The sequence below is a fragment of the Salmo trutta genome, chromosome 1 (assembly GCF_901001165.1).
Source record: "Salmo trutta chromosome 1, fSalTru1.1, whole genome shotgun sequence".
Lineage (NCBI taxonomy): Eukaryota > Metazoa > Chordata > Actinopteri > Salmoniformes > Salmonidae > Salmo > Salmo trutta.
Window position 1 is genome coordinate 47,174,099 of NC_042957.1, and position 27,737 is coordinate 47,201,835.

Below are 27,737 nucleotides of genomic sequence, written 5' to 3' on the forward strand. Positions count from 1 at the left end.
AAAAAACACATGAAAAAAAAATAATAAACACATTGTCTGGCCGATGCCAAAAAAGCACGGCGCGACCTCGAACAAGAGGTAAAACAAAATTAAAATCCCAACTATACGTTCACCTCTCATTATCCTAGAACTTCTACTAACATCTGAACTGAGGAGGCTCCCGCGAATAAAGTGTTCAATTAGCATCTAATAAACCTAAACAGAATAAGTTGCAACTTAAACATATTGTGCACTTAAGCTTCATGTTGGGTCAATCCCTGAGATAAGCAAGATATAGCATCACAAGATTACATTGCTAAGCAATGCCGGTCTAAACATAAACCATCAGCAACCGACATAGACAGCAGTACAATTACATATTGTGGGTTAGGAGATGGGAACAAGGATTTTGATATATTGGACATACCCCCCAATAAAAATAAAAAATAAAAAAATAATAATAATAAAAAAAGACATTTTTTTCCCCTTCTAAATAAATTTTTTTAAATTATCTTTTTAATAACTAAAAAAACAATAGTGAGATATATATATATATATACATATACATACATACACATATACACATATACATATACACATATATATATATATATACATACATACACATACACACACACATACACACATATATATATATATACATACATATATACACATATACATACACACACACATATACATACATACACACACACATACCTATATACACACACACCCATACATACATACACCCATAAACATACACACACATGTACACATACATACATACATACATACATACATACATACATACATACATACATACATACATACATACATACATACATACATACATACATACATACATACACACACCTGTACATATACATACATACACACACACGTGCACATATATACACACACGTGCATACCTACCTACACACATCCATGCGCAAGTATATACACACATACCCACATACGTACACACGTACATACACCTACGCACATACACATACATCCAAAAATATATACTTATAGAAATAAATATTTAAAAAATATATATATATACAGATACACACACACACACACACACACACACACACACACACATCTACATACACACCCCAGAATAGTAATCTACACTAATTTAAAATATACACATACCTAATACTAAAATGCTAAGAGAAAATAAAAATAAAGTACACATAGTAATTATATGTACGCACACCTACACAGACACAAGCACCACGGAGGTCTGGTGGGAATCTAATTGTGAGAGCGGGCCAGGCTATGACAAAGGCAGAACAGCACAAAACATCAACTTGCTATCCAGGTGTCTGAGTCTGCCCCTTCCCAGCCATCACCCCCAGACCCCCGCAAGCAATAACTAACTGGTATGGTAATAGGAATAATGTAAGAATTGAAAAATAAATAACGAAACAAAACAAAAATGGGGGAACATAAGTATATCCATCCGAAAGTGTCAATGATCAGACCTGGAAGGCCTCCCAAACAGGCACCACCCCGAACCCAGTCGGAATTAAAGTGAAACTGACGTTAAATGAGAGCTCTAACCGCCCTCCATTGGTCAGCTCAGCGTGTTACATGTTCGGCAGGCCCTGTCGAGAGCGTTTAGTACGGTTTCACCCGTTATGGTATAGTATGGGTTCGAGTCCATGAGCAGACCCTATCACACAATGACAAGGCACTCTAACCTGTACGGGGGATTGGCGTATATTCCCGGATAAACTTCTCTGCGTCCAAAACCGACGAGAGCCAAATCTTCTCTCCGGAAGGCGGGGTAATTCTTAGTCTTGCAGGGAAGAGCAAGGCTGGGCGAAGATGGAGTTTGTAGAGTTTGGTCATGACATCTCTGTAGCCGGCGCGGTGCTTTGCCACATCGGGCGCATAATCCTCGTAGACACGGAAGGGGTGCCCTTTATGTAACAGGTTGCCCCTCATTCGAGCCTCGCGCAGGATAAGATCCTTGGTCTTGAAACTGTGACAACAGATGATTACTGGGCGAGGACGTTGGCCCGGTCGAGGCACTGGGACAAGGGCGCGATGTGCACGGTCCAGTTGGGGATCTGAAGCCAAAACATCCGATCCCATTGCATCCTTCAATAGCTTGGCGAAGAAGTCGGAGGAGCGGGAGCCCGCCTCTATCCCCTCTGCCAGACCAACAACGCGAAGGTTGTGACGTCTGGATCGGCCCTCCAGGTCGACCACTTTCACAGAAAGCCTCTGCACACTATCCTGCAATGACGTGCATAGCTTCTCCAACTCGTCGATCCTACCAGCGTTGAATTCAGAGGCTTTCTCAAGGTCCACAATACTCTGGCCCTGCGAGGCGACCGTTCGAATGGTGCTCTCAATTTTAGTGTCCAGTTCAGCAATAGTAGCCTTAAGATCCTCAGCTATAGCAACACGTAGTTCTCCCAGAGCGCGGGTAAGTTCTGTAAGTGTCACGTTGTTAACTGTGCCTTCCGCCATGTCTGTCTCGTTGTTTGGCGGGGAGTAGGCCTCCGAAGTGGATTTATTGTCCTTTGGTCGCTTATTACTCGGCATTTTCACATAGAAAGTTACAATATTGTATTAGAAAGAAACGTTTGTTGTAAAAAGTGCTATAAAGTAGGTTAAGTTAGATTATTTCGCAAAAAAGTTGCAGGAGCCTCTCACACAGCCGTTCACTCCAACATGCTAGCTCCGCCCCCCTATAGCACAACTTTGATGCTCCTTGGTTGGGGTCTGAGCAGATTATTTGTTGCGATTGCAAACGTAATAAAATAAAATACAATTCACCACTATAGCAATGCAAGCCAAGAAGACACAGTTTGAAGTGGTGGATGAGGAGGCCTTGATCCATCTGAATACAGACGATGACAAGGCTGAATGAAATAGCATGTCTCAACAGTGTCTCCTCTGATTCAGGTCTCACCAGGCTATTCCCAGTCCTACTCAGGAAAATGGCTGTCAGGCTTAACATTGTGTGGGGCTGTAATTGGATGACCTTTATGTTGATACTGGGGAATATTGCTCTGGGTATAAATAGCAGGGGTTGCTGGGATATTATTTCAGTTTAGGGTTTGGTGCCAAGCTACAGTAGGTGCCAGCTCTCTGCTCCTGTCATTTCTCTTTATATTTCATTTGTCCCAACAGTTGTGTAGCTTGCTCTAATTAAACAATGAGTCTATATCTGAAGCCGCGGTGTCCATGGATAATCATTCTTTACCCCAGCCTTACAATAGCTTGAGTCCCCCTATTCAATCAATGGATATTTTCAGAGAGGTCTTAGCTTGGTCACTGGTGTTGACCAACAGTTGAACAGAATTAGATTAGGACATAAGAAAGAGGGGATTGGATGGATGAAGAGCTGGTGACGAGTTGAGAGAATAAAACACCAGATACACTACAGTACAGCAACACATACACAAGTAAATTGATTTTGGTTTGTGCAAAAATGGCAGCCCTCTCAGTGACACAGGGAGCCTAGAATGATGTACGAAAACATCAGGCCAAACAGAATTCCACCTTGAATGAACTGACTGAGATGGATACAGGATGGAGGGAAAGGGAAGAGAGTCTTGGAAACATCCCAGGTGGACACATGAGCTGTCAGAAGCATGAAGCAGAGCCAGGCCTCAGTGAGAGGTAAGATCACAGTATGCACAGCATGAGCCAATGGCTCCGTCCCAAATGGCACCCTATTCCCTTTATAATCCCCTACTTTGTGCACTATGTAGGGAATAGGGTGCCATTTGGGAGGCAACCATTCATCAGTAGAGCCTGCTGCATGTACAGCAACATCTCATACAGCCTTCATGTCTCAGGCCTTCATGTACTCTATGTTCACTCTCTCTACAGGGAGATGATGGACGTCTGACTCTGTCTGTCTGTCACAACTAAAGCCAAAAAGCCTCTGCTCTCTGTAACCCCAGGCCCTGTCCATCTCCATCACTCTCCTCTGTAATGTATATCATCTTACTCTTTCAGCTCTCTCTCTCTCTCCTTCTCCCTCTCCCCTCTCTCTCTCTCTCTCTCTCTGTTTCTCTCTTCCTGTCTCTCTCCCTTTCTCTCTCTCTTCCTCTCCTCTCTCTTCCTCTCTCTCTCTCTCTCTCTCTCTCTCTCTCCTTCTCCCTCTCCCCTCTCTCTGCCCTCTCTCTCTCTTCCTCTCCACTCGTTCTCTCTCCCCGTTTCTCTCTCCCCGTTTCTCTCTTTCTCTCTGTCTTCCTTTGTGTGGCCCACCCCACTCAGACCATCAGGGAGAGAAACTCATTAAGGTAAAGGATTAGATCGATCAACAGGAGGAGAGAGATGCCGAGCGGAGAGGTGGCCAGGCTGGCCCATGCAATTTATGCCAACAATGGAGCTCATCTTTGCCCTCAGCCCAGCCCTCCCCACAGAGAAAACACTGCAGCACCTCAGTGGCTGTATCTCTCTAGCTGAACTGCTAGATGTACTACCCAAACAGAGTGTATACCTGCCAGGACCATTGATGGGAATACAAGGTCCATGATGTTACTGTGTTATGACCATTACTGACCATGAGTCTTGAGACTTTAGTTGAGACTGAGTTAATGGAAAACAGACAGAACGTTTTCACTTCATGGGAAAAAGTGTCTTCTCTAAGAGCAGTGGATTCATATCACAGAAAGTGGACCCTGTTAGCTGCCTTCTCCTGCCATCCCCATCGCCCTGGAAACCAGACAGAGTAAACAGACCCGGGATTGGGCTGTTGCTCTGTGCTGGGTCTTTAGTTTGACCTCATCGCTCTCCCTCAGATCCTCCTTTTCTCTTTATTTCCCAGAAGAGCCCACACCACCACCACTGCACCACGGCTAGTGCACTTAGCGGATGTGTGTGTGTGTGTGTGTGTGTGTGTGTGTGTGTAAAGGTCAAATTCTGAATTACCTCCCTTGTCAGTAAGTGTTTTGGGAGAGGAGAGATTGATTGACTATTGAAGTGCTTGAGGACAAACATATATTATTAAAGAACAAGAAAAAAAGGAAATGAAATCAATACCTTTAAAAGTTGTATTTGAAAGTAAGTCTTTGTTGATGGTTTGAACCTGTTAATTAAGGTATTATTAATGACTACCAGGCGTTAATACATGGCGAATGAGCCACAATCAATACATTCCCTACACTCATCCTCCCTAACTCTAGCTAAGATCAAATCTAAATGCTCACATACTAATTTCATTCCTTTTGAAACACTATAATGTGATGTGGGTGAACTGAGGCTGAACTGAGAGTCAGTCTGAGAGGGTCAGGGGCAGAAGTAGAAGTGCTGCTCAACAATGAAAAGTTATTTGTCTGGTTTTATGATAGATGACATCAATGATGTGTACCGATGAAACATCTCCCTCCCTCTGAGTCCTTCCTGTATTCTGGTATCAATCCATCCGTTGGACTTCAAGGCTCTTGAAATAGCACAAAGCGTGTTGGCTTAATTAGACACATTAAGAATGCTAATTACGTGGCTGAAAGATTGCCAGCATGGTCGGCGACCACCACAGACCCTCCTTCTCCCTGATGCAGGGACAGGGAACAGAATACCCATCATCCCTTTCACCACGCGCTTCTGTCATTGGCCTGAGAAAGAGGAGCATTCCACAGGCACAGATACAAACTCTTCATCTGCACAGACAAGATAACTAACCCCCTCTCCCCTCCAGCCCTCTATGTCCCCCTCTGTTCAGACCCCCCCCCTCTTCCATCATGTCTCACCACCTCTGTCCATGGCCTCAGCCTCTCTGTAACTACAGCTGATCCTAGTGGTGGCAGAAGGTGTCATCTCATTATGCATTTAGGAAGACACACACACACACACACACACACACACACACACACACACACACACACACCTGATGAGGTACAGCTGCAGGCCCTCTCCCCCTCAGGGTGCTGCTATTGCAGTTCCACATTCCAAGTCATGTCAGAGAAGAGAGCAGAGAGAACTCCCAGTCCATGTAGAGATATAAAAAATATGAAAAAATATGAAAAACAGAACTCTGACATCCCCCTCAGCCTTAGCTGTGTGTGTGTGTGTGTGTGTATGTGTGTAGAGGTGAGAGGGAGCGAAGGGGGAAGAAGAGAGATGGGAGCTAAAATGTGTTTGGACAGCGAAGTGAGAGAAAAGTATTTCTGTTTGTGCTCTGGAGTTGCTGTGTGTATATGCTGCTGTTGATCTGGCCACTTTGAAGTGTGGAGGCTTTGATTTGGCCAGAGAGGCGTTTTTTTATATCCCTGTACACAGAGCTGGAGAACAGTAGGTTGCTTTCGTGGGTTTTTAAATCATTTTGACTGGAAATCAATCAATTGCTGATTCCAGACCAGGACTTCTGGCATTGGACGTGGTATTGAGTCTCCAGGCAGATCAGGTGTTGCCAGAGTGTGAATCAGAGTCGGAGTTGGTTTCCAACTGGGCAATGTGACTCACCGGGGGCTGTATCAACAAAGTGTCTTAGAGTAGGAGTGCTGATCTGGGATCAGGTCCTCACGGTCTTATTCATCAAGCTCTAAAAGTCTAAACTGATCCTAGATCAGCACTTCTACTCAGAGAGGCTCTGCGGATACGAGCCCAGGTTACTTCTCAGTCGCCCCCAAGTGGAGAACTATCGCACCAAAGTCCACCAACAGGATTAAAATGGAGTGTTCTGTACAGTCTGACCCCTCACTCTTAATCAACACAATGGCGCTGATTGCGGATACCACAGCTGGACCTCAATGCAAAGTCCATGCAGTAAGGACGCATGACGCGCCTGAAAAGAAGCAGCTGGGGAAATTCTTTGGAGATAACAAGTGTGGTAATCATGTGATGACCCCTATTCAGAGTACCTACAATGAACTGGGTGACTTAAATCATTCCATATTGTGATACTGTTACATGCAGGGTTTAAACCCGGGTCTCCCACGGGAGCAACCTAGGGCAGACACTGGTTTTGAAGTTCACGTGACCATTACCGACTCATGTCCACTACACTCAATAACATGGGAAGTAATAAAAAATCATAGTGTTTAGCAATATAGGTTGCCACTGATATGTCAGAAAGCTAAATTCGGACGAGTGTAATGAAAAGCATTGATTAAAAAAACTAACCAAGCAGATCTTAATCTAGAACAAGTTTCGATTAGGAGAGTTACTTCAAAGGAGACCCATTACACTGCTGTGTTTCAGTGGAGAGGAAGACGGAAGATCCAAACACAACTGTCTCTGTCTCCCTCCCTCACTCACTCTTTCTTTCTTTCTCTCTCTCTCGGTCTCTCTCTCTCTCTCTCTCTCTCTCTGCCAAACTAACAGCTGCTTCTCCTCTGGCCTGCCTCCAAATGGATGACTGAGGAGAGAGAGTTAATAGGTTTTTAATTTCACTTGTTAACGGCCTTCTCTCTCCCTCCTACTCCCTTCCTCCCTCGCTCTCCCCTGCCTTCTCTTAGGAAACCAGGAACAGGAGGGTATGAAACCAGGTAGGAAGAGAAGAGGTAAAAGGAAACCAGGAACAGGAGGGTAGGAAGAGAAGAGGTAAAAGGAAACCAGGAGCAGGAGGGTAGGAAGAGAAGAGGTAAAGAACAGTAGGATCTAAAACGATGGAGGATCTAAACATAAAAACAGGAAGTTGAAGAGGATATTGTTTAAGCTGAGCTGCCTTACAAGAGTTCATGGCTGCTATTCAGCCACCTAGCTAAGACGGTAGCTGACATGCTGTACACAAGGAACCAACACCTCATTACTATCATCATCATCATCATGACATCCTGTGCGGGCTTCCACCTGAGCCACTTTACAATGACGTACTGTGTCATGCAGTCAGCCCTCTGCCCCCTCACTGCTGTTGCAACGTTTATTGATGTATCAACGCGGGTAATTAATGGGAAATACAAATAAACATCAATGCTGGGACGGTTGCCATGGAGGGTAAAGTGTGTTTGTATCATTAAGCTGTTGTGAACCACATGCACTGCGGGTGGTTTAGCTATTATACACTGGTACTATTAAGGGCCTTTGTGCTGATAGAAAGGTCATCAAGATGTAAATGACTGTCAAGCAGCTATTCAACTCAAACTTCCCTCGTTGGTGTAAAGTGTATGACTCTGACACACACGCACGCACGCACGCACACATACCATTTTTTCTTTACTTTCTCAACTCTATGATCAAACACCATGAATGTAATTTGCTAGTTGCCAAGGAAACAGTTCGATCAAATGTGTCCTCCCTAACACACCACTAGACACTGCTAATGTTGTCCCTTCAGAAGGCAGAGCTTTGAAGAACCAAGCACACACCTGGTTTCCTCATGTAGATGATTAAAGGAAAGTTGACGCTAAGCACCGAGTCATTGCTTTGGCCTCCATCCCTCTTCTCTGTGACTAACTAATCCTCTAAATGGAAAAGTCAAGTGAAGTCAAACTGAAGAAAGATCAATGCATGCCAGACCCATCTGTTAGTGCCTAAAAGCACGGATCATGGACGCAACATGGGTGTTTGGTGATGATGATACAGGTTTGTGTTTGTATAAAAATGATAGAGGTTTGTCCAGAGAGCCTCTGACTCAGAACAATATTGGAATTGTTTTACCATGGCTCATTTAGCCAAATGATTTTGGAATTTTAGGACCCCTTTAGGTATAACAAAAATATCTACAAAAATGATTTGATCAATATATGGAATTGTTTTAAGATGGGCATACCGTGGATCATTCAGCCAATTGATTGTGAATTTTAAGACCCCTTTAGGTATAAAATAAATATATACTAAAATGATTTGTTCAAATGTTTCATTTGGCCTACTGCTATTGCCCATAGAAACACACTGAATAACACATTCATAAATGGCTAAACAGACAGTCAAAAAATAAATCATAAGGAATAAGGTTTTGAAGTCTCCTATATCCAGGAGACACAGTATAACAAAGCTCAGGAAATATACAGTGAGCTCCAAAAGTATTTTGACAGTGACATGATTTTGGGCTCCGTACCCCAACACTTTGGATTTCAAATGATACAATGACTGTCAGTAGACTGTCAGATTTTAAAGTGCAGACTGTCAGCTTTAATTTGAGGTTATTGTCATCCATATCAGGTGAACCGTTTAGAAATTACAGCACAGGACCAAAAGTATTGGGACAAATTCATTTATATGTGTATTAAAGTAGTCAAAAGTGAAGTATGTGGTCCTATATTCAAAGCAGGCATTGACTAAATCAAGCTTCTGACTCTACAAATTTGTTGGATGCCTTCGCTGTTTGTTTTGGTTGTTTTTCGGATAATTTGTGTCCAATAGAAATGAATGGTAAATAATATATTGTGTCATTAGGGAGTCACTTTTATTGTAAATAAGAATAGAATATGTTTCTAAACACTTTGACATTAATGTGGATGCTACCGTGATTACGGAAAATGCGGAATGAATCGTGAATAATGATGAGTGAGAAAGTTACAGAGGCATAACTATCATGCCCTCCCCTCCACAAAATGCTAACCTCCTCTGTTATTGTAATGGTGAGAGGTTAGCATGTCTTGGGGGTATGATATTTGTGCGTCTGTAACTTTCTCTATCATCCTTATTCACAAACGGTTCGAACACTACAGACAGAAGTTGACCCATCAACGTTACCAACTTCAGACGTGTCCCATGGGGCTTGTGGGGGTCGTATTTGTGAGTCTCATCTATCAATAGAGTGGTCATATTTTTGTAGGCCAAACCATTTAGACGCTACAGACGGTTTTCGTGAGAAGACCGATTTTCGCGATGTCTCCTGGTCTGACAGAGAGAGCTATAGCTCTGCCACTTTTCAATGCAGATGCGGAAGGCCGACATAGGCGGAGGCGATGGATTGAGATCGGCGGAGGCTGCTGAAGGGGGGACGGCTCATAATAATGGCCGGAACCGAGCAAATGGAATGGCACCAAACACCTGGAAACCATGTGTTTGATGCATTTAATACCATTCCACTGATTCTGCTCCCGTCAATACCACGAGCCCGTCCTCCGCCATCCAAAAGAACGGAAATCTCTAGCTTTAAACAAACAGATTTCGATGGGGATTTGTTTATTGTGTTAATTACACGTGCATCAATAGACTCTTAAGGATGAGAGTTGAGTTCCTAAAGAAACAGAAAGCGAACTACGAGCATGAAAATGAGTTTTCCCAAACTGGCCCTACTTGAGAAGGCCTATTTGCTTAGCCGTACCACAGTAACAGGGCCCTGTAAATAAATGTAATTAAGATAAGCCATCTGCTTGCTCTCATAAGCCTGAGCAAGAGAGAGATGTTTTCTGGGCGTCCTTTCTTCCTGTCGACACCACTCCACCACCACCGCCTCCACAGCCAGACCTGGTTAACACATGAAAGGAGAGATGAGTAATTGTCAGGGCTGCTGTGTGTAAAGTGCTGCTTCGGCAGAATGTGTTCTTCAATAGTACAACAGCCCAAATTACCACTGCCTCTGCCTGGGTCTGCTCCAAGGTGGGGTGTGGGTAAGTTGAGGTGAAGACGGGACGGGGTAAACTGAACTGATGCCTCAGCCTAACCAAGTCTCATCTATCCTGAATGGACAATGAGGCATCAGGTCCACTCTCTCTGCAAACTGCAGAAACAATACCAATACCACTAACTGCATCAAATATTCAGGCCGATGAGTTTTGACAGGCAGCCTAAGTTTGATAAATGACAGAGACATTTAGTTTTCTCTCCCTGCAAGAGAAACAATTTCCTTTGCTTGATTTGGGACGAGTGATTCCCTCCCTACACAGATGGAGAGGTCTCTCGTTTGATTAGGGCACAAAAACAATCTGCCTAAATACCAATATTAATCCAAGTGTTCTGCCTAATCACTACACCCCTGGTCCATTGGTCCATGGAACAAACCCCTGGACAGGCACATAGGTTCAGTCATTTGTAATTTTGGTCATAGCCAAACAGTATACCACTGGCCAGTGGATAGAGCTGTCGGACCTCATGTCCGCCTGGCTGGCACACCCAGTCTGATTGTCTCAGTCTTAAAGGGCTCCAGTTGAACTCATTACAATGGCTCACAGCACATTAGTGCTCCAGCTACAGCTAGGGGCAGCCAGCCACAATGCCTCGCTGCCAGATCAGCCGCAACAGGCAGGCCGCACATAGACAAGCTATTGGTGCCTGCCAAGCCAGGCAGAAGGAGTCCCTGCCAGAGCAAAGGTAGAGGTCCTCCTTCCATTCTCCTCCAATGAGGTGTCAGGATCACAGCCTGACCTGAGAGTCTGAACAGACTGGATGGAGACACAGCTGCAGACATAGACATTCAAGCACACATAAACATGCACATATAGTAGATATGTATGGGGTGGAGAGAGAGAGAGAGAGAGAGAGAGAGAGAGAGAGACACACAGACAGACAGACAGACAGACAGACAGACAGACAGACAGACAGACAGACAGACAGACAGACAGACAGACAGACAGACAGACAGACAGACAGACTATGAGAATATGACGCATCAGACCAGGAAAGTGAGGAACTCATTTGAAACACAGTCAAGGTGTTACGGTGAGCAAGACCTGCCCTCTGGTGGGAGTTCTTCAACATCACAACTACAATAGTTATGTTACTAGTTCAGTCATGATATAATAATGTGCATATAATAGAGTAACTAAAGTACCAACAATTTATTAAATAATTCTATTGACAGTCATTTAGCCAACATATATTTTATTCATTTCATATATAAAATCAAAACAGGTGCTTATTTTAACCTTTCTTCACAGGGACTCAAATTTAAAAAGCCCACTCCACACAGTCAGACAATGCCAGATAGGGTAGGACATCAGGGCCAGACTCAAACATCATCACTTTGTAGGCAGCTCCAACTGGTAGGCAGCTCAAATTCATTGCAAAATCGTTTGGAGGCAGAGTAATACAGCAACTTTCCACTAAGGGACAGGGTGAACCTAGGACATTTCAACCTTCTCTTTCTAATCTCCTCTCCTCCTCCCTGCCCCTATTCTTACCCCATACATGCCTGCCTGTATTTCTCTCTCTCTCTCTCTCTCTCTCTCTCTCTCTCTCTCTCCCTTCTTTCTTTTCTTTTTCTGAAATTACTGAGGACACTTTATCCTGAGCTCAGGGCGAAGCTGAAGCTGCTGCATCAGTTGCTGCATCAGTTGCTTTGTCAGGACAAGACATGGAAATGGACAGAACAATGCCAGAAAGCATTAGTGAAAACTAAGGAAACACTCATGAAATTTGAGGCACTGACGCACTTCGACCCGTCATTGCCCATTAAACTCTCTTGTGATGCTATTCCCTATGGCGTGGGAGCAGTCGTGTCCCATATCATGCCATCCGGTGAAGAGAAGCTGATCGCTTCCGTATCGAGGACATTTAACAAAGACATAAGTAACTATGCACAGATAGAACGAAAAGCGCTAAGCATATTCTTTGGAGTAAGCACGTTTCACCAGTATCTGTACAGGAGGAAGTTCACCCTTCTTACAGATCATTTACCGCTGACGAGCATCTTTGGACCATATACTGGGATTCCATCACTGTCTGCAAGCAGAATGCAGAGGTAGGCTTTGTTGTTGTCGGCACACACCTACGACATCAAGTACCGCAAGTCAGAACCACACTGCAACGCAGATGGACCTTCCAGGTTGCCACTACATCTGGTCAAGCCAGAGTCGTGCCAGGTGGACATCTTCTACTTCAGACAAGTGGGAAAACGCACTGGTTACTTCAACACAAGTGCGGAGAAACGCCAGACTCGGTGTTATCTGAAGTGACGGACATTATCATCAAAGCTAAAGCCATAGGAGATGCTCCGGAACTGAAAGCTTACCTTTCCAGGAGAACTGAGCTGTCAGTACAGTCCGGTTGTCTGCTGTGCGGACGGAGAGCAAGCATTCAGCCTTTTGCTGAGGAAACCAGTGTTGCAACAGCTACACTCAGGTCATTGTGGAATGGTTTGCATGAAGGAAATTGCAAGAAGCATTGAGGAGAAAGTTACATTCGAAAGACAGAATTTCTCATGGTCGTGGATGTTCATAGAGAATGGCCAGAGGTTGCCACCATGAGGTCTACTACTGCAGAGAAGACCATTGAGAAGCTTGGAGAAGTGTTTAGTCGGTTTGGATCGCCACTCACCAACACGATGGACTGCAGCTAGTGTCCCAAGAAAGGGCCACGTTACTACAGGTGAATGGGGTACACCATATCAGGTCCGCCCTGTATTATCCATCAACCAATGGGCTGGCAGAGAGGTTTGTACAGATCATGAAACATGCCTTGAAAGCATCTCATGGTCAAGGGATACTGCACCAATGCTTGAACAGCTACCTGATATCCTACAGGAACACGCCTCACACAACCACCAAGGTTTTGCCTGCAACGCTACTCATGAAGAGAGAGCTACGCACAAGCTTTGACCTACTCAAACCTCTGAACGCAAAGGAGACAGGAGAGTCAAACGTTATGAACTGAAAACAAAGGACTGAGCTTTCAATCCTGGAGAAACTGTCTTAGCCAGGAACTACCTCAAAGGACCAAAATAGATTCCTGTTATAGTCATTGCTCAGACTTGTCCTGTGTTCTACATTTCCAGACTGCAGAGGACATCATCTGGAAAAGGCACACAGATCAGTTACTGTTGAGTAAAGCCACACCGACAGAACCACCAGTTGTGAGTGGTCCAGAACTGTTACTGGGTGACACCCTGACCCAGTAGTCGTCACCTAGGGGCTCACAGTCACCTTCACAGGATTGTTGTTCATAATCGGGACAATTTAAGTGGGTGGGGAGATGTGGTATATTGAGGTTGTGCCGCAGAGGATCATTGTTGTTGTAGACCGAGCACTTTCTAGAGAAATGGTTGAACTGATTCCTGTCTCCCGTCTCATCAGTATTGAATTGTTATAAAGACGTTGCTATGAAACCCATGAGACATAACAATCATCATCATCATAACATCCTGCCCATGTTGTTCCACCTTTACATTGACATACTGCATCATTCAGTGTCCATCTCTGTGGATGGTTTATCTCCGACAAATCAAAGGTACGTTTCGGTGTTCCTCAAGGTTCCGTTCTAAGATCAATAATGTTTTTTTACTATTTATGCTACCGCTTGGTGATGTCATTCAGAAACACAATGTCAACTTTCACTGCTATGCAGAAGACAAACAGCTGTACATTTCAATAAAACATGGTGAAGCCTCAAAATTGCCTACCCTTGAAGCCTGTGTTTCAGACAAGTGGATGGCGGCAAATGTAAAAAAAAAAAAAGGAATTTTATTTATACTTTTTTGATATGAGAACAGAAAAGCAGTACAACCCCAACCCCTTATTCCCCCATCCATCCTTCCCTCCAATCCCTCCATTCCTCCCTCCACCCCACCCACCCACCCACCAAGGTATCATACAAGGATATCACAGAAAAGTAAATTAAATAGGAGAAAAACATATACAGTAATAGAAACAAAAACTATGGAAAAAGTTAAATAAAAATAAAAATAGGTATCATAATTATAGTTGAGTCTTAATCAGCACGATACAGTTCCTGACGGAACTGTTGGCTGTCATTTTGTTTCTTTTGTAAAGTGTTCTATTTCTTCATTAAACTTCAAAATGAGCACTAAACACGCTGCGCCTTGGTCTACTCCATTTGACGGCCGTTACAATTTGACATTGTGTTGTTACTTCGCTGAACACTAGATGGTTTAACTTTATTTTTGGCAGTGAAACGAAGCTACTCAGGTGAGGGAAAAAACCTCACCCAAATGTATAGCCCCTTTAGAAAATATAAATGTACTGTTTGAAAATGTGAAGAAAATCACATTTTTATTTGGCGTACCCCCGACGACATTGCACGTACCCCTGACGGCATTACCCCAGTTTGAGAATACCTGTTCTAGATATACCTTTCTCATTCGTGGATTTGACTTATTCCAAATGAAGTTGGAAATGCACCTGTCCAGTTGTTTGAACATCGACTTTGGCAGAAATATGGGAATCATTTGGAATAAGTACAAAAACCTAGGTAGTACATGTCATCTTAACAGAATTAATGCGACCCGCTACTGAAATGGGAAGAGACGACCACCTTATGAAGTCCTGCATAGTGTACTCCAGGAGTGTTTTTAAGATATGTTTAAACAGAGCCTTAAATGAACGTTTGACCTTTATCCCCAAATAAGTAAAGACTCCACCTTAAACGGAAAATTGGCATACCCAATACATTCTGCTAACCTATTAATGGGGAGGAGCACACTTTTTGTTAGGTTTAACTTAGAACCAGAGAATGTCCCAACACCTTGTAGCATGTCCAGGAGATAGGAAATAGACTCCACGGGGTTAGAGATGTATAAAAGAAGATCGTCTGCATATAAGGACACCTTGTGAGTTATGTCGCCCCTTACTCTTCCCTTAATCCCGAGTGGAGCTGCAGTCTAATGCACTGCATCTCAGTGCTAGAGGTGTCACTACAGACCCTGGTTTGATTCCAGGCTGTATCACAACCGGCTGTGATTGGGAGTCCCATAGGGCGGTGCACTATTGGCCCAGTGTCAGCCGGGTAGGGTTTGGCCGGGGTAGGCCGTCATTAACTGACTTGCCTAGTTAGATAAAGGTTAAATGAAATAAAATAAATAAATAAAAGTGTCTGAGGCAGTTTCTGATTAGAAAGGATTTCATTGAGCTGAGGATAGGGGATAGCTTGGAGGAGAATGCTTTCTTATATTCAGTAGGGAAGCCATCAGGCCCAGGAGCTTTTACCGCTCTGCATGGACTGGATTGCTCGAGTAACTTGCTCATCACTTATTGAGGCATCCATGTTAGTGAATTGATGTCCAGATTATCTAGGAATGTGTGCATACGAGATGTGTCAGGAAGAGCCTCTGACGAGTAAAGAGCAGAGATAACAACTTGATAGCTTTCTCTCCGTGTTCATAAAATGTCTGCCTCGACTTAAACAGAATCAGCTCCGTTTGTTTAGTGGAAAGCTTGTCAAATTCCGATTGGGGTAGCAGTCTTTTATTGTAGAGTTCAGGAGCCGGAGAAGAGGCATATCTGTTGTCCACATCTGGAATGAGTTGAGAGAGCTCCAATAAGCGTTTAGTGCGCTGTTTGTTGTCATACGCTGTGTATGAAATCATTTGGCCCCTTGGATATGCTTTTAACGACTCCCACACAGTAGAATGAGACATGTCAGGGGTGCAGTTGATCTGTATAAAGACATCAAGGTGAGTTTATGTGTATTTTTTAAAGGCACTACAGGATAGCATTAGTGGGTCAAGTCGGCACGCGCGTTGTGACGCAGTACTGTCCGGAAAACTGATATTTTAGCTGGACAGGGCTATGGTCTGAGATAAGATGCTGTGATATTGGCTATTAGTTACAAAAGGAAGAATTATATTGTCCAGCAGGAAAAAGTCAATCCTAGAGGATGAGCGGTGGACTGGAGAAAAAAAGGAGTACTGTTGAGCAGTGGGATTGCTACTCCTCCATGGATCAGACAAATTATAGGATTCTAGAAAGGAGATGATTACTGAGTCTGATTTTGAAATTACATTGTTGGGCTTCGGACTGGATCTGTCTTTCGTTGGATGTAATACACAATTGAAATCTCCGGCCAATATCAAATGGTGAGAGTTGAGGTCGGGAAGTGTTGCAATGAGGTCAGAGAAAAATGTAGCGTCATCCCAAATAGGACCATAGAGGTTAGCCAGAACAACCTGTGTGCTAAACAATTTCCCCATCACTATAACATATCTGCCATTAGTATCTAAAATGACTTTGGAGACAAATGGGGTGCATTTTATGTAAGGATGGCTGCCCCTCTGGCCTTAGCACCAAAGTAGGAGTGAAATATTTATGGTCGCTGGACAGAAGATGGGTCTCTTGGAGATAAACAATGTCCGGACTTAAAGACTCAAGATGAGCATGTGCTCGGCTACGCTTGACCACGTGGTAAATTCCAGCTGATAAAGTATGTGAATTAGGCGTAGTCATAGTAATTACAAATTAATGTTAGTACAATCACATGGCCAGTATGCTGAAAGGTCAGAATAATATTATAAAATAAAAATAATTAAAACAGTTAAAAAAAACGAAATACTCAGAAGGAAACCTTGGACCCCTATGCTGGCCTTCCCCCAACTAGTCTACCTCTCCTAGACTAGAGCGAGATACTACCATGTTAAACCAAACTTTAGTAGAGCTCGATCCAGGGCAAACATAATCAAGTCTACACTCAGGGAAGGGATTCTGGAAGGATCCACCTCAGTTCTCTAATGTATCTTACGCAATATGCATATTTGAAGGATAATAAAAAATAGATATACGGTACCAGTCAAAAGTTTGGACACACCTACTCATTCAAGGGTTTTTCTAAATGTTTTACTATTTTCTACATTGTAGATTAATAGTGAAGACATCAAAACTTTGAAATAACACATATGGAAACATGTAGTAACCAAAAAAGTGTTACACAAATCAAACTATATTTTCGATTTTAGATTTTTCAAAGTACAGTGGGAAAGCTGTCATCAAGGCAACTTTGAAGAATCTAAATCTAAAATCTATTTCGATTTGTTTAACACTTTAATGCACCCTTGAATGAGTAGGTATGTCCAAACAAACATCCTAACAATTTTTTACATTTTTTTACATTTTAGTCATTTAGCAGACGCTCTTATCCAGAGCGACTTACAGTAGTGAATGCATACATTTCATAACAAGCCAGAACACATAAAAATTACTGGCAAATGCTTGGTAATTAATACACGTCCTGCAGTGTTCGCTCGGCTGTACAACTTGCAGACCCGTGCTAGCAGCCACTAATCACCAAAGTGGGCCAACCAGTCAAATAGTAAAGAACAATACACGTGGCATTTGGGAGTATTAACTTGTAACGTTAGGTATTAAACATGCTCACAGTATTCTGGTAGGGTATCCTATTAAGGCATGGAAATAGAGAGCTAAGTGACTAGCCTTATGTAGCGACTAGACAACATTATCAAGGGGCAAAGTATTGGCACCTTCTTTTTAATTGAGAGACGAGCTTAAAGTTTTCTTTACTGACCATCATTTTCACTAGTCTGACTGCTTGCATGATGACGAGTTTCTCACAGGACTGGCCTATCTGGGTGATGTTTTTTCTCGCCTGAATGATCTGAATCTGGGATTACAGGGACTCTCCACAACTGTATTCAATGTGCGGGACAAAATTGAGGCTATGATTAAGAAGTTTTCTGTCTGCATTAACAACGACAACACACAGGTCTTTCCATTATTGTAGGATTTTTTTTGTGTGCAAATTAACTCAAGCTTACGGACAATGTCAAATGTGATATAGCGAAGCACCTGAGTGAGTTGGGTGCGCAATTATGCTGGTACTTTCCCGAAACGGACGACACAAACAACTAGATTTGTTATCCCTTTTATGCCCTGCCTCCAGTCCACTTACCGATATCTGAACAAGAGGGCCTCATTCGAAATTGCAACAAGCGGTTCGGTGAAAATTGAATATAATTAGAAGCCACTGCCAGATTTCTGGATTGGGCTGCGCTCAGAGTTTCTTGCCTTGGCAAATCGCTCCGTTAAGATACTGGCGCCATTTGCAACCACGTTCCTATGTGAGAGTGGATTCTCGGCCCTTACTAGCATGAAAACTAAATACAGGCACAGACTGTGTGTGGAAAATGATTTAAGACTGAGACTCTCTCCAATACAACCCAACATTGCAGAGTTCAAGCATGCTCTTCTCATTAACCTGTGGTGAGTTATTCACAATTTTTGATGAACAAATAAGGTTTTATATGTAAGATGGTTAAATAAAGAGCAACATTATTGATTATTATTATATTATTATTTGTGCCCTGGTCCTATAAGAGCTCTTTGTCACTTCCAAAGAGCCGGGTTGTGACAAAAAGTCACATTCATTCTTATGTTTAATAAATGTATCGTATAGTGTGTGTGTTGCAGGCTTGCAATCATTTAGCTATTTGATTTGGAATTTTAGGACCCCTTTAGATATCAAAAAAATATATACACAAATTATATGATAAAATATTAAATTGGCCTTTATTACTATAGCCATTGGAAACGCATTGAATAATACAATCATAAATGGCAAAAAATACAATAAACAATTTATCATGAGGAATACGGTTTTGAAATGTCTGTCCTATATCTAGGAGTTATAAGAAAGGTCAGGAAATATTTTTGTTCTTTTAGACACATACAGTATTAAACCCTATAATTTTGTTGGTACAAAACTACCTTCATACTTCCATTCATTTGAATGGGTTACATTCAAACGAGTCCCGTGACACTTGTGGAGAACACCATAACGGTTTTGAGAGTTTCATCTTTCCATAGAGTTGTCATATTAGTTTGCAGCCCAAACGGTTCGGAGGCTACAGACAGAAGTCGGCACATCAGCGTTACCGACTTCAGACGAGTCCCGTTGGGATTGTGGGAGCCGTAGAGAAAAACAGTCTTATCTTTCCATAGAGTGCTCATATTGTACTGTTTCAACACTACAGACGTTTTTGTGAGAAGACCGATTTTTGGGATGTTTCACCTTCCACCGCAGATACGGCAGGCCGATATAGGCTGATGTGATGGATTGAGACGCAGCCCATGCAAAAAAACAGATATCTCTATCTTTTAAAAAAAATATTTTGATGTGGAATATTTTAATATGTTACTTAGACTCTTAAGGAATTTGTCTTTACTGTCTTCAGTAGGTCCTACGATTGAGTGCAGTCTGGCCCAGGGGTGCGAAGGTGAACAGCAAGGCACTGGAGTTAACAACCACTCTTGCTGTCTCAGCAAGGGGCATGGGATTCTCTGCCTCTGACCTTATTACAGGGGCTGAGTCATTGGCTTACTCGCTCTCTCCCATGCCGTCCCTAGGAGGGTGCATCATGCCATGCCAGGCTTTTTTCGCTATACTTAACTTGAGTGGGTTGAGTCACTGATGTGAACTTCCTGTCTGGTTTTGTGCCCCCTCGAGCTTGTGCAGTGGGAGAGATCTTCATGTGCTATACTCAGCCTTGGTTGGCCCTGTCCGTGGGTAACTTTGGACAGGGTCACAGTGTCCCATGACCCGTCCCCGTCCCCGTCTCAGTCCTCAGTATCTATTCTGCAATAGTCTGTCTGCCGGGGTGCTAGGGTCAGTCTGTCCTATCTTGGTGTAATTCTCCTGTTTTATCTGGTGTCCTGTGTGATCTTAGGTATGCTCCCTCTAATTCCCCCCTATCTCTCTCTCTCTCTCTTTCTCTTTCTCTCTCTCCCCGCTCCCGGAGGACCTGAGCCCTAGGACCATGCCTCAGGATTACATGGCCTGACAACTCCTGGCTGTCACTGTCCCCAGTCCACCTGGTCATGCTTCTGATCCAGTTTCTGCGGTTCTTTCTGCGGCTGTGGAACCCTGACCTGTTCACCGGATGTGCTACCTGTGAAATACATGATAAAATGCGCACACGCACGCACACAATTTTCTCAACTCAATGATCAAACAATATGAATGTAATTTGCTAGTTGCCACGGAAACAGTTCAATTAAATGAGCCCTACCTAACACACGAACACTCTGCTAATGTTGTCCCTTCAGAAGGCAGAGCTTTGAAGAACCAAACAGACACCTGGTTTCCTCATGTAGATGATTAAAGGAAAGTAGACGCTAAGCACCGAGTCATTGCTTTGGCCTCCATCCCTCTTCTCTGTGACTAACTAATCCTCTAAATGAAAAAGTCAAGTGAAGTCAAACTAAAAAAAATGCCAGACCCATCTGTTAGTGCCTAAAAGCACGGATCATGGATGCGACATGGATGTTTGGGGATGATGACACAGGTTTGTGTTCGTAATTTTTGCAATTTGTCCAACAGCCTCTGACTCAGAACAGCACACAGACAAACTCATAAAATATTCAAGAGATGTGTGCAGGAGAGAAATTACATTTACAGAGATGCATTTAAGACAAAACACAGTTAAACAAGAATTGAGTTCTAGAGAAACAGAAACAAAACTATGAGCATTGCATTTTTTAAAATTATTATTATTTTATTTTAATCCCAGCCCCCGTCCCCACAGGAGGCCTTTTTCCTTTTGGTAGGCCGTCATTGTAAATAAACAATTTTTACTGACTTGCCTAGTTAAATAAGCCCAGATTACCACTGCCTCTCCCTGGGTTTGATACAAGGTGGTGGTAGATTGAGGATGGGTAAAACTGAACTGATGCCTCAGCCCTAGGGGGCCTGGCCAACCCTACCATACCTCCTTGCCCATCCAAATAAAATATTTAAATATTGATCATACATTTGTAGACAGAAAGACTCATCAATCTCAGATAAAGCATCCAAGTGAGCGAAACAGCGTCCCTCTGTCTCCGCATGTGTATACCATGTACAGTGGGGGGGAAAAGTATTTGATCCCCTGCTGATTTTGTACGTTTGCCCACTGATAAAGAAAGGATCAGTCTATAATTTTAATGGTAGGTTTATGTGAACAGTGAGAGACAGAATAACAACAAAAATATCCAGAAAGACACATGTAAAAAATGCTATAAATTGATTAGCATTTTAATGAGGGAAATAAGTATTTGCTCAAGAAAGCACATATACATGCCCGTCTGAAGTTTGCCAATGAACATCTGAATGATTCAGAGGACAACTGGTGAAACTGTTGTGGTCAGATGAGACCAAAATGGAGCTCTTTGGCATCAACTCAACTCGCCGTGTTTGGAGGAGGAGGAATGCTGCCTATGACCCCAAGAATACCATCCCCACCGTCAAACATGGAGGTGGAAACATTATGCTTTGGGGGTGTTTTTCTGCTAAGGGGACAGGACAACTTCACCCCATCAAAGGGACGATGGACGGGGCCATGTAACGTCAAATCTTGGGTGAGAACATCCTTCCCTCAGCCAGGGCATTGAAAATGGGTCGTGTATGGGTATTCCAGCATGACAATGACCCAAAACAAACGGCCAAGGCAACAAAGGAGTGGCTCAAGAAGAAGCACATTAAGGTCCTGGAGTGGCCTAGCCAGTCTCCAGACCTTAATCCCATAGAAAATCTGTGGAGGGAGCTGAAGGTTTGAGTTGCCAAACGTCAGCCTCGAAACCTTAATGACTTGGAGAAGATCTGCAAAGAGGAATGGGACAAAATCCCTCCTAAGATGTGTGCAAACCTGGTGGCCAACTACAAGAAATGTCTGACCTCTGTGATTGCCAACAAGGGTTTTGCCACCAAGTACTAAGTCATGTTTTGCAGAGGGCTCATTAAAAGGCAAATCATTTTATAACATTTTTGACATGCTGTTTTTCTGGATTGTTTTGTTGTTACTCTGTCTCTCACTGTTCAAATAAACCTACCATTAAAATTATAGACTGATCATTTCTTTGGAAGTGGGCAAACGTACAAAATCAGCAGGGGATCAAATACTTTTTTCCCCCACTGTATCAGATGCTGTCTGGACCAAAAGAGTATGGCATGTCATACTATTTCTGTCCAGACAGCATCAGATACATTGGCTACATATAGTAAGACAGAGGGGCGCTGTTTTGTTTCAGAGGAGAGGAAGAGGCGAAGCGAGAGGACTCACTCTCGCCAACATCTGTCCGGAATAAAGCCCAATGTGTTTCTGTGGGCATAATATACTGGCATAAACTTGTCGCCTGCGTTCCCGTCTTTACGTTTCGAACACCCCGACAGTGTAAAGACGCAAAATAGTACGCAGCATCATCTGGATATGTGTGCAACAATAGTTCAACATTCACCTTCTGCTACCATTTCTGTCAAGCTGTCTGCGCATACAGATTGACTCATACTTTAGATAAATCCAACGTATGCACCACACCGAAAGCACTGCAACTGCCTCTGCAACGCTGCAAGGCAAACTCGGCTTTTCATTGGAAATGAATGTAATTCTGGTGTACCAAAATGCATAGACGCTGCCGGTGTGACCGAAGCGTTAGGACAACGACTCCCACACTTAGGGCGGAGACATGAGCATCTCGTCATTATATATAGATCTCTGGTTTCAGTCTCTTGCGAATTGGAAAGGAAAGTTGGCAATGCACAGTGCACTGTTAGGATGCTGGCTTCACCTAAAGTAAAACGATGTTCTGCGCAAATTATATAATTCCCCCTGTCTAAGTAAAAACCTTCAAAATACTTCACCAAAGAGCATGACTTAGCCACAGAGGATCGATCATTAGCTTCTTAAAAAAAAAGAAGCTCTGGGTTGTTTCAAATCACAAGATGTGTAGGCCTATGGCCATTTGGGAAGCCGCCAGTTTAGGCATGCCCATGTTGCAATATGTTTAGCTGATTGAGTTGCGTCTGTCAGTGAAAAGCATCTCAAATATTTATGAAGATAATGTGTCTTGAGTATAATTTAAAATGTTGCAACAAGAAGAAGGGGGGGTGGGAGAAGATATGGCTTGTCTCGCTCCAAAATGCATGCTCTCAGCTCTCCAGAATGCATGCTCTCAGCTCTCCAGAATGCATGCTCTCAGCTCTCCAGAATGCATGCTCTCAGCTCTCCAGAATGCATGCTCTCAGCTCTCCAGAATGCACTCAGCTGTCTCCTGACAATTCTTGTTCATTCATTATTTAATTCTGTGAATTGTTTTCCCTTTGATTGTATTATTATCTTTTTTTTAATCAATTCCCTATTACATATGTCACCAGTAAGCCAAGTAAATGTACCGTTAATCCCCCGTCATTTGGTTACATACATTTCTGTTAATGCATGTATTAATTACAGTCCTGTACCTGACCTGCTGTGTGCACTTGCAGGACAGTGACCCTTGGCAATGTCTGATTGTCTTAACTCCCCACAATAGAGAGGTGAATGTGATTGAAAAAAAACAGAATTTTCATCAGGATATTTTTTACTGTTTTTGTTTATCGGCTTTATGTATTTTACTTAGTTAAAGATATCTACTGTTGCATTGGCCTACAGGCTATGTATGTATCTCTGAGTTCTATGCGCTTATTTCTTTAGCCGCCAATGGACCACGGTGTATCAATGTGTCCATATGGCAGAGGCTGTTGCTCTTGCTTTAGTTGAACTTTAACTTATCGATTTTTATAATTGTATGATTAACCACGTGACAATGATTTTGAGAAACAAAACGTTTTTACTAAAATGTACATGCACATGTAAAAATACTCCTAACTGTCACTCAGACCGGTAGAAATGGTAGGCTAAATTATAAGCTTAGCCAAACTTCAAACTCACGAGCCGCAATGGTCTACTATAAGTCCCATGAAAATAAATTGTGAACACGCAAGCGCATGCACACATAGAAGACCCCGTGAAAAAACGACCCCACCTATGGATATCAAAGGACCGTCCAACTGATTCGTTCTGTCGCCGGCCCTGCCTCAGACTCTAACCGAGCCTCATCTATCCTGAATGGACGAGGCATCAGGACCACTCTCTCTACAAACTGCAGAAACAATGCCAATTGTAGTGGCGCAGGCTTCTCCAAAAAAATCAACCACAGTCTATGTAAAAAGCAGTGAGTCTGACGCAACTAAAAACACTCAAAGGTTTCTCCGTTTGACCTTTTATATAGTAATGAAAAGATTACAATGAAAATGAATTTAACGTGTTCAAAAGCTATTTTCTTCTCGCCTACTGATGGAAGCAGTGATGTCAGGGATATGACGTCATATGGATTAAACTAAATGGAGCATCTAATCAAATCAAATCGTATTTGTCACATGCGCCGAATACAACAGGTGTTGACCTTACAGTGAAATGCTTACTTACAAGCCCTTAACCAACAACGCAGTTTGAAGAAAAGACCTCAAATAAAAGTATGAGATAAGAATAACAAATAATTAAAGAGCAGCAGTAAATAACAATAGCGAGGCTATATAAAGGGGGCACCGGTACAGAGTCAATGTGAAGGGGCACTGGTGTTGAGGTAATTGAGGTAATATTTACATGTAGGTAGAGTTAAAGTGACTATGCATAGATAATAACAGAGTGGCAGCAACGTGGGGGGGGGGGGGCAATGCAAATAGTCTGGGTAGCCATTTGATTAGCTGTTCAGGAGTCTTATGGCTTGGGGGTAGAAGCTGTTAAGAAGCCTCTTGGACCTAGACTTGGCGCTCCGGTACCGCTTACCATGCGGTAGCAGAGAGAACAGTCTATGACTAGGGTGGCTGGAGTCTTTGACAATTTTTAGGGCCTTCCGCTGACACTGCCTGGTATAGAGGTCCTGGATGGCAGGAAGCTTGGCCCCGGTGATGTACTGGGCTGTATGCACTACCCCCTGTAGTGCCTTGCAGTCGGAGGCCGAGCAGTTGCCATACCAGGCAGTGATGCAACCAGTCAGGATGCTCTTGATGGTGCAGCTGTAAAACCTTTTGAGGATCTGAGGACCCAAGCCAAATCTTTTCAGTCTCCTGAGGGGAAATACGTTTTGTTGTGCCCTCTTCACGACTGTCTTGGTGTGCTTGGACCATGTTAGTTTGTTGGTGATGTGGATGCCAAGGAACTTGAAGCTCTCAACCTGCTCCACTACAGCTCTGTTGATGAGAATGGGGCATGCGCGGTACTCTTTTTCCTGTAGTCCACAATCATCTCCTTTGTCTTGATCAAGTTGAGGGAGAGGTTGTTGCCCTGGCACCACATGGCCAGGTCTCTGACCTCCTCCCTATAGGTTGTCTCGTCGTTTTCGGTGATCAGGCATACCACTGTTGTGTCATTGGCAAACTTAATGATGGTGTTGGAGTTGTGCCTGGCCGTGCAGTCATGAGTGAACAGGGAGTAGAGGAGGAGACTGAGCATGCACCCATGAGGGGCCCCCGTGTTGAGGGTCAGCGTGGCGGATGTGTTACCTACCCTTACCACCTGGGGAGCAGCCCATCGGGAAGTCTAGGATCCAGTTGCAGAGGGAGGTGTTTAGTCCCAGGGTCCTTAGCATAGTGATGAGCTTTGAGGGCACTATGGTGTTGAACGCTGAGCTGTAGTCAATGAATAGCATTCTCACATAGGTGTTCCTTTTGTCCAGGTGGGAAAGGGCGGTGTTGATTGCAATAGAGATTGCATCATCTGTGGATCTGTTGGTGCGGTATGTATATTGGAGTGGGTCTAGGGTTTCTGGGATAATGGTGTTGATGTGAGCCATGATCAGCCTTTCAAAGCATTTCATGGCTACAGACATGAGTGCTACGGGTCGGTAGTCATTTAGGCAGGTTACCTTAGTGTTCTTGGGCACAGGGACTATGGTGGTCTGCTTGAAACATGTTGGTATTACAGACTCAGACAGGGAGGGTTGAAAATGTCAGTGAAGAGACTTGCCAGTTGATCAGCGCATACTCGGAGTACACATCCTGGTAATCTGTCTGGCCCTGTCGCCTTGTGAATGTTGACCTGTTTAATGGTCTTACTCACATTGGCTGTGTAGAGCGTCATCACACAGTCATCCGGAACAGCTGATGCTCTCATGCATGTTCCAGTGCTACTTGCCTCGAAGCAAGCATAGAAGTGATTTAGCTCGTCTGGTAGGCATGTGTCACTGGGCAGCTCTCGGCTGTGCTTCCCTTTGTAGTTTGTAATAGTTTGCAAGCCCTACCACATCCGGCGAGCTTCGGAGCCGATGTAGTACGATTCAATCTTAGTCCTGTACTGATGTTTTTCCTGTTTGATGCTTCATTGGAGGGCATAGCAGGATTTCTTATAAGCTTCCAGGTTAGAGACCCGCTCCTTGAAAGCGGCAGCTCTACCCTTTAACTCAGTGCGAATGTTGCCTGTAAATCCATGGCTTCTGGTTGGGGTATGTACGTACAGTCACTGTGGGGACGACGTCCTCAATGCACTTGTTGATAAAGCCAGTGACTGATATGGTGTACTCCTCAATGCCATTGGAAGAATCTCGGAACATATTTCAGTCTGTGCTAGCCTATACAAAGGGGATTCTTATACAAATAGATATAAATATTCTAAATATGAACAAATGTACAAATAAATAATACTGTAATAACTTAAAATATAAAAATGCTATTTTCTGCATCATGGCTCTTACATCAATACCACTAACTGCATCAAATATTCAGGCCAATGAGTTTTGGCAGTCAGTCTAAGTGAGATAATGACACAGACATTTAGTTCTCTCCCTGAAAGAAAAACAATCTCCTCCTTGATTTGGGACGAGTGATTCCCTCCCTACACAGACGGAGAGATCTCTCGCTTGATTAGGGCACAAAAACAATCTGCCTAAATACCAATATTAATCCAAGTGTTCTGCCTAATCACTACACCCCTGGTCCATTGGTCCATGGAACAAACCCTGCACAGACACCTAGGTCAGGGACAGGCAAACGACAGGTCAAGGCAGGTAGGGGTCGTTAATCCAGAGTAGGAGCAAAGGTACAGGGCGGCAGGCAGGCTCAGGGACAGCCAAAGTGGTCAGGCGAGCGGGTACGGGGTCAGGACAGGTAAGGGTTAAAAACCAGGAGGACGAGAAAAAGAGTGTCTGGGAAAAGACAGGTGCCGACAGGACAAACGCTGGTAAGCTTGGCAAACAAGAAAAACTGGCACAAACAGACAGGAAACACAGGTATACATACGCAGAGGATAAGTTGGGAAGATGGGCGACACCTGGAGGGGGTGGAGACAAGCACAAGGACAGGCGAAACAGATCAGGGCTAGACATTAGTGCTCCAGCTACAGCTAGGGGCAGCCAGCCACAATGCCTCGCTGCCAGATCAGCTGCAACAGGCAGGCCGCACATAGACAAGCTATTGGTGCCTGCCAA